This window comes from Amphiura filiformis, chromosome 4, assembly GCF_039555335.1.
Source record: "Amphiura filiformis chromosome 4, Afil_fr2py, whole genome shotgun sequence".
NCBI lineage: Eukaryota > Metazoa > Echinodermata > Ophiuroidea > Amphilepidida > Amphiuridae > Amphiura > Amphiura filiformis.
The window spans coordinates 25,960,970-25,969,131 of record NC_092631.1 but is presented as its reverse complement, the minus strand read 5'-3'; the positions used below and the strand labels follow the sequence as shown (position 1 = coordinate 25,969,131).

The window sequence follows — 8,162 nt, the reverse complement described above, 5'->3', positions numbered from 1 at the left end:
AAGATTTATACACATACAGACAGCAAAAGAATTAAGGTACCGGTTATTATCACCCCTGTATGTCATAAACAAAGACAGGTATGTTATAATTAGAACCAGCAGCTAATAGCGGCATTATTTAGCTTGGATTTAAGACCCCGTTCGTTGAAAAGTTGCAGATTGGATGCCCTATTAGAGAACTAGTGCCGTTCTTTTAAGTTGTATATAAAAATACACAACTTATGATTTTGTCCCTTCCTTAACTTTTTGATCACCGTTTCTTTAATTCTCTTTAAATTTGAGATGTTTGTCTTTGTTTAGGATATACAGAGATGAACATTTCTGGTACCTTAATTCTTTTGTTGTATGTATATTAAATTGACTGCTTGAAATTGATGTTTTTATCTTTACTTATGATTCTCCTAGAAGTATTAAAGGGTGTCTCAGGCAATGACAACATTATGCCTTTGTTAGAAAATTAAATATCAAGCACGAATCACATGGTTTTACTTAAAACAAACTCATATTGACCATAAAAACGAATAAAAACAGCCGGCTCTCAACACGCGATATTCAAAATTCTCGCCCTGAAATTGTCCAGTGCAATGACGTCATGGTTATTTGTGCTCAATTTTGAATATTGCGTGTGGAGAGACGGCTGTTTTATCGTCAATATGAATTTGTTTCAAATAACACCACGTGATTCGTGCATGATAATCAATGTTCCTCTAGATGTACACTGCTATTATGTATTGCGTAAAAGCCAAAGTACAATATGAAATTATTCTACTGTGATATTTAATCAGCAGTTTATTACATACATGTATGTATTAAATACATTCTGCAACTTCAGAATCGATGTTTGTTTGGGGTTTTTTTTTATCTTTGTACAGGTATTTGTCATTTAAAATGACTTTATTGTCACCATTCATGAATTTGATAAACATGAAACGAAATGCTAGTACATGAATATATCTATTTTTATTTATCATTTTAAAATACTTTGAAAGAAGGGTGGTCAGATTTTTCATATTGTGTTTTCTGTCTATTGAGGCATGCCATTAAAAATAATGTTTCCAAATTCTGAGTTATGCATACTTCACGCGCGCCCTGGCTTCACTGGTAACAAGTAAGGAAGAAACTGGACTGGACTTTGCGAACAAGTCGGAAGATAACAAAATTAATGTTCACTAAAAGACAAAATCGTTACCCCCCTGTTTGTTCTCACGAAATACGGGAAAATATCATGAATATCTAGGGTCTGGTGCCGTATTTTCGGCTTCATGGAATACGACACCAGACCCTAGATATTTTCCCGTATTTCGTGAACAAACAGGGGGTAACTATATAATTATATCTCCAGTACATGCGCGGATGCGCTGTATCCTTTACTGATTATGGGAAGATATATTTCTGGTCTGTATTATTTCAAATATATCAATATTGTAAAACTTTATCCAAATCTAAGATGAGAACCAACACTAGTCAACATTGTATGAAAAAAAAAGTCTGACATCCTAATGCGGTTTTATGACCCTTTTGACTAATTTCTTAACCACCTTTCTGAAGTCCGCATTCTTTTCCAACGCATTCTGGTTCGCCAATTTGTCTATCGTTTCTTTCATATCTACCATGCGATCTTTTTTGTGGTTTTTAACAGGGATAAGATGGGTTTTATTGACACGACTTTTCTTCGAATTTTTTTCAATTATGTGAGAATTTTGTCTTTCCCTGAGCTTGGTAAATAATCCAGGATGGGCTACAAAATTGCAGTCACTCGTCGTATTTTTGGATACCTGGTATTTAATGACACTAGAAGCTCCCTGTGCTTTAGCATATGTTACGGTATCAACTACACATTGCGCAACCAAGCGTTCTAAATGTTGCCGAAAGTATTGCAAATCCGTTTCGAAATCTGGTCCATATTTAGCGATTTTGCGCCAAAGTGTACGATTAAAATAGTTGTAAACTTTAACGTCTGCCGAATTCCACCGACGTATTCTGTTTTGTATAGATAATGTAAGTTCGCCCCTTTCTGTTCTTTCGTTGTGTTTGATATAGAGAATTTCATCCCAACTCCAACACATCAGTTTGCGAAGTAGCAAAAGTGATTCGTCGAAATATTCTGTAATTAGTACCAAATCAAATTCTTTAGAAAGTTTCGTAATATAAGAATCAACTTTCGTCTTGTTTCGGAAATATCCAGGATTCATTCCCAAATCATACATTTGATTGTTATTAATAAATTTCGCTTTTTTGTCAGGATTATCAAGCCAATTGCTTATCTTCTCCGCAGTAGTATTACCCTCCGTTTTGACTGCATAGCCGAAATATGTAAATGCAGATTCGAATTGTTGCACCGGATTCCGCAAAATAGATATATATTTGGTGTTTTTCTTCATTAAATAATCCAATTTCGTTCTATTGTACACTAAATGTATTGTTGATATATCGTAATTATTCTTGTACTTGGTATACATCCGTTTTGGTACTGATACAGGTGGCAGGAGCTGTGAAAGCTTTATCTCTCTGCTCCTCATATGACCGTTGCCTTCATTTTCAGAGTTTATTATAAACGATAAGTTTCTACTGTAACCATATATTTGAATAATAGACTTGAGTGATGTACTTGCTGTCTTGTGTGTTTTAATGAAAACTAGTCGGTTGCGAGGCTTGCAGGTTGTGTTGAAGTCAGTCGTCACATTTGTCATCACAGGAGCTTGAAGTTGGCGAATGGAAGGTGTAGGCATAGCAGTGTATCTGTGAAAGAAATTGGTATGGCACTGGTTAGGAAATTTTGATTAATAATAATAATAATAAGAAGAAGAAGAAGAAGAAGAAGAAGAAGAAGAATGAAAATAAGAATAAGAATAAAAATAACAATAATAATAAGCACTAGTAGAAATTTAAAATGAGAATTCTTTAAAACCGATGAGAATTGGACAGAACTATGAGAATTGAAAATTTTCTCATCTCATTGAAACTTTCTCATCCAAATGAATAAGAATTACTAATTAACATGTCAACAACCTGTCACCTTGTATTAAATGAGAACATTTAATGACATGTTGTTATTAACACGTTAATTAATGTTTCTCATTCATTTGGATGAGAAAGTTTCATAGAAACGTTTCATAGTTTTGTCCAATTCTTATCGCTTTGAAAGAATTCTCAATAAAACTTTCCACTAATGGTACCCAACATTGACTGATGGAGAAAGTGGAGGTTAGGGAGGTTAGGAAAGGCTTTAGACTTGGCACCCAAACATCACGTCTAAATAATATTAGATCAACGAAAATCTGAAATCTATTCTATAGAAATAAATAAAAGGAAAACATAAAATATTGCGATCAAAAATAAAAAAGCGACCATGTATAGGACTCGAACCCAAGCGCTAAAAATTGTCCGTTTAATTGGTAGGCGCTCTACCAATGAAGCTCTTTCATGTAACTCGATATGTTTGCTATAATTTACGGAGACCATATCAATGTATGAATTTTTAAGTTTACGTCTTCAAAACTTTATTCCTTGCTTTTAGATTATAAAAATATTGGCAGTAGGAAAATCACATCGATATTCAATGGTATTCTGACAAAATCAGACTCTAATTCATGTGTATCACGAACGGTATGCAAGAGTAAAGATAGAATTAGAAAGGAAGAAGACAGTAATATTTTTTGTAAAAAATATTTAGGCTGCATGGTCTCACTCATCACCCGTATGCAAATGTCTATGAACAATTGCAGTTCTGAACTGCACATTAAAGACGTTAACAAATGAAGTCTTGGCCTGCTTGTCGATTTCACTTTTGCACGTTAAGCTATAAATCGATGCGTAGTCAATATAATGACATTGGTGATTCGATTATTTATAAACCCGACGAGGAGGATGGTGGGGATAAGGATGATGATGATGACGACGATGGAGGAGGAGGATGATAATGATGATGATGATATGATGATGATGATGATGACAATGATGCTGCTTATGATGATGATGGTGGTCGTCATCATATCATTATCATCATCATCAAGTTGTTATGATCAATTTTAATTATTTTAGTTCTTTGCAATACGCCAAACAAGTATATGGAATATAACCGTATTGGTAAACATTGCATCCTCACTCCTCAAACGCTCACATAAACACATCAACCCCCCCCCCCCTCTCGCAAACATGTACCCATCCCGTTCCCTTACATACGCACCCCTATCTGCAAACACGCTTTCGAAGCTTGGTAATTATAATGGGAGGCCCATGTTGCTTGATCGATAACGCAACTAACCTTAAAAACTGGTTATTTTTCATCATTTTATTATATTCTATGTTTTTATTCTAGTTTATATTCTAGAATGTTTTATGAAATTTTATGTTATTTCGCATAGTTTTGTCCAATTCTCATCGCTTTGAAACAATTCTCATTATAATTTCCACCAGTGGAGAAGAAGATGAAGAAGCAGAGGACAATATTATGTTGTTTATTAATAGTACTAAGGGATCAAATCAAAACTCGACCGCCGGTTGCCCGCCGGTTCCGGGCGGTTCCGTCCGGTTGGCAGAGGTCATTGGTATATGAATATTCAAGAATGCATGAGTAGCAACCGCCGGTTGGTTTAAGCACATAACCGTAGAGATTAACAAGATGTCGATATGTTTGTTTCGCGATCACAATAGCGCATACTTGAAATTTCACGGTCACAATTATAGTCCATACTTGAAAGCACTACACGATGATCGATTTTTCTTAGTCGTGTGTCTATTGGCTTGTCACCAAAGCAAATAAATTTTGGAAATGATTTCTTGTTTATGGTTAAAATTGCTTGAATATATCACCATTGCTTAGATCGATTAATTTCAGTTCAGAACAGTGTTTCAATGATTTCTATAGGTTAAGTAATTTAGAAGTTGTGAATTTATTATTTTGTGAATCACATAGGCCTGTATTGGTGATGGACAATTATTATTATTCATATACGAAAGGTCATTTGTTCAAATCTATCTGCCTCCAGAAGACATGATGCGTGCATAAATCACAAAAGAAATTCTCAGTTGAAGTGATAATTGATTGACTAATTTGCTTAATTGTACTTCAACTGGGGATTTATTTTGTGATCTATGCAAAAAAATTGCAACTTCAATTTTTATGACCACCTCATTTTTCTTTCCAAACATTTATGACTCCCCCGTATATTTGGGACACCTCCCCCCTTCCGCAGAAAATGATAGCCCAAAATTTGGTTGATTTTGGGTCTAAAATAGACCAAAAGGAAGATTTTGTCACAACATTTCAGTCGACTGAGCAGGGGAGGGGAATGACTTGCCACCATGCCCCCATGGCTACTCTCAATTGGTGCTGATGAAGGGCGCGGTGCCGAGGGGTGGTGGGATTCGCATATATTTTGTCGATCTTGTAAAATCATTAGTTCTTCTTGCACATCACCTCAACGAGCCTGGCCAACATCATAGTAGGCCCAATATACCGGCCTAATATGGCCTATATTTCGAACTTAGTGAGCGACACATCTCATACTCTCACCCCTTTTCCACCTCTCCCCCATCCTCCCTCCTTCTTTCTTTGATTCCTTTTTGCTTTCTTTCTTTTGATTATAAACACAGTTTATGTAAAATGCATTGCCCTTGCGTTTTAAAACATGCAGAATTCCGTGATCGCGATTATCTCCTCGGAAATGAAACTTTAAAATAGGTCTTGTCTAACCTGTCACGATGTAAAATAATTAGAAATAAATAGACCAAGTCTCTGCTTATAATTATGTTATCAAAATAAAATGCTAAAAGTAGCCACATTGATTGAGAAGAACTCCGAGAAGGTAAATCGATTATTCCTATTGTACTAAATTTGAAAAGAAATCACTTGAAACCACTCCACTTATTCACTCGATGATACCAACCGGCCATATGAACCAGGGTGTGACGACTGACCTCATTACTGTGTATAATTTAGAACCGGACGGAACCGCCCGGAACCGGCGGGCAACCGGCGGTCGAGTTTTGATTTGATCCCTAACTTACCTCATTTCTTCCCCGTTATTGTAGACATACACAACAGGCAGCCACAATAGAAACACAGGTAGCAAGAAATAGATCTTCAACCCGCGACTCTGAAATTGTAGAAACAATAATTGGTTTAATTATTCTTGCAATTAATCTAAAACACGCTAATTTGGCTCATTTGTAAACACAAGGAAATAAACACTTAAATGCACCCCTCACCCCCACATAATAGTTCGTAAAGTGAACCGACTGACATACACCCCACCCCCCCCCCTACCCAGACAGATGATTGATCATGTGTCTTCCATCACAACCGAGAATTTAGCAGTTGCTTTAGAGTAAATAAGTGGATCAAAAATGCAAAAAAGAACAACAATTCTGATAAATTTCCTTACCTTGTCAGGAGAAACATTCCGACTTTTCATGATTTACCTGAATTTTTAAATTGTCACATTTAAAATATATCTTAACATGTTCACGTGTTCCTTGTATGTGATGTAATGTGATTGAGTTTCAGTATGTACAAATATTATGTTTACCGGTAGCACACATTAGTACCATTCTTTCTTTCAATATATTGATTTGGTAATATTCGTGTATTGTACATTTATTTGCTTATCGACCAATGCAATGGTCAAACTCTTTATACATCACTGGTCAATATGGACTCTGTCGGGTCCAAGGACTTTCACTTAGCAGTCCAGTCTAAGTGTGTTTTTACCCTGTAAAGGCCGAATTATGAGCAAATCGTTTAAGAGTAGGCCTACTTGGCCATCAATTTCATTCAGGGGCGTGTTTGAAAAACGGCACGGCGCATTAGTAAAAATCGGGCATAAACAGCGATCATGCCCTCAATCCTATGAATGAAATTTATAAATATTCTGACTCCTTTCAATGTTAACATATAGCTATGAATATAGGTTCAACCTTGCAAGTAATGCCCTGTTCCAATTACCCCCCCACTGTTCCATTTACCCCCCCAAATGCTGAGTAAAGTTGAGGTAAATGTAACACATAATGATGAGTATATATTATGTTACTTACTCACACAGGTAAAAAGGTTCATGAACTATACATTTTTCAAAATGCACTACGTTTTCTGAATTAGGTCCTACATATAGGTTGTAAATTTTACCCATGATAATTTACTCTAAACGTTTTGTATGCAAAATTTCCTGCTCGCTCGCATTATAGGCCCGTCTAGACCATAATAATTTGCAATTGGGTTCCAAAAATTTGGCATGTCCAATGGGGGAGGGCAGAGATTTTTTGGCAGGCCGAGGGAGAGGCAAGCAATTTTGGTAGGCTGTTTCCAAGGAATTCCATCAGAGCTAACAACATCGGCTGACGACGAGTTCTTGAAAGCGTTCCCGGTAATCGAAATAAAAAGTATTGAAGCCTGATTTTAAATTGTTCTCATATTACATGGGGTTTCTTTCCACTGTTTCCATATTTCTTTACATCATAGTGCAGTTATGTTCACGGCAAATTCACTGTGACCTTTCCAGCCATAAACCCGCTTATAGTGAAGACTAAACCGAGATATGCAGTACTAAACCATTATAGTAATCGATTGTCCAATGCAATTTTATTACCACGTGATAATATTAATCCAATGAGAGATCGAATTGTCCGCTACAGTCCACTAATCCAATCGATAATGACGCTAATGACATGTACGGGCGGAGCTCCACTGACCGAGTTTTGGGGTATTTTTTAATGGTTTGCTGCCATTTACTCATCAAGGCGGTCCCCCGTTATTATAAGGACTATGCTAATGATTTAAAGATTGACATGTAGAAAATAAACCATACTTGATTGACAGAAAATACTAAATTTGTACCTATTACGGTTTCGTGACACCCCTCTTCCAAATGCGACCAAGTCAGGGCGGCCCGGTGAAGCAAAATGTGCATTGGAATAACACGGGAGTTTGGATATAACGGTAGGATATCTTTCTTATACAAATGTATGGTCACCCGTTATTAAAGCTTGTACCGGGTTGAAAATTCAGATATTTTGAAAATAATACGTAATTGAAACATAGAGCAAGTACTGAAATCATAGCTTTTATACTTTTTGATATATGACGCTAAGTAGTTCATCTCCTATATGTACAACACTTACAATGATGCAAGTTGAGACCAACATAAATTAAGCCATTACTTTTC

At 36.1% G+C, this 8,162-nt stretch overlaps 1 long non-coding RNA gene across 1 annotated transcript; it reads right to left on the bottom strand.

Moving 5' to 3' along the window:
• Window positions 1-2,530: 2,530 nt before the first annotated feature.
• LOC140150732 (uncharacterized) lies at window positions 2,531-6,537 on the bottom strand. The gene is made up of 3 exons (XR_011858839.1): window positions 6,387-6,537; window positions 6,010-6,098; window positions 2,531-2,739 (listed from the first exon to the last, which is right to left on the bottom strand). It is a non-coding gene; the product is annotated as an uncharacterized lncRNA (long non-coding RNA).
• Between the last annotated feature and the right edge of the window lie 1,625 nt (window positions 6,538-8,162).